The sequence below is a fragment of the Piliocolobus tephrosceles genome, unplaced genomic scaffold, assembly GCF_002776525.5.
Source record: "Piliocolobus tephrosceles isolate RC106 unplaced genomic scaffold, ASM277652v3 unscaffolded_15976, whole genome shotgun sequence".
Taxonomy (NCBI): Eukaryota; Metazoa; Chordata; class Mammalia; order Primates; family Cercopithecidae; genus Piliocolobus; species Piliocolobus tephrosceles.
This window is the reverse complement of record NW_022297616.1, coordinates 1-424: the sequence shown is the minus strand read 5'-3', so window position 1 is coordinate 424 and position 424 is coordinate 1. Positions and strand designations below refer to the sequence as shown.

General features: G+C 24.1%; 1 protein-coding gene across 1 annotated transcript in view; it reads right to left on the bottom strand.

Annotated features, from left to right (window-relative positions):
* Positions 1–418, bottom strand: part of LOC113220899 (GATA zinc finger domain-containing protein 14-like) — a gene marked incomplete at its 3' end in the record, with an annotated part of 1,664 nt that extends 1,246 nt beyond the window's left edge. Inside the window, exon 1 of the mRNA XM_026450242.1 lies at positions 179–418. The remainder of the gene's footprint in view (positions 1–178) is intronic.
* Between the last annotated feature and the right edge of the window lie 6 nt (positions 419–424).

The window sequence follows — 424 nt, the reverse complement described above, 5'->3', positions numbered from 1 at the left end:
AAAAAAAAAAAAAAAAAAAAAAAAAAAAAAAAAAAAAAAATAGAAAACATTATGTGTGTATGAATCAGTATGCATATACATGTCAAACAAGTAATAAAAAATTTTGACTAATAGTACTAAGCGATTTTGACTAATAGTACTAAAAAATGTATGAACATTTTTTCGTTTTTTTTATTACCTGGTGCTTCGTCATATTGATTAAACAAGCTTCCATATTTTGACAAACTTAATGAATCGTTAGACTGCTTTCTAAACTTAAAAGGATTAGGATTGTTTATAGACCTAAACTCTAAGTCTTCATTTTCAGAACTCTCGTTATTAACTCCACTTGTTGAACTTATTTCTAAATCTTTTGAATAAGTTATATCAATTATGTCGTTTGTTAATTTTTGTAGTTGTTTTTGTTGTTGTTTTTGTTGTTGTT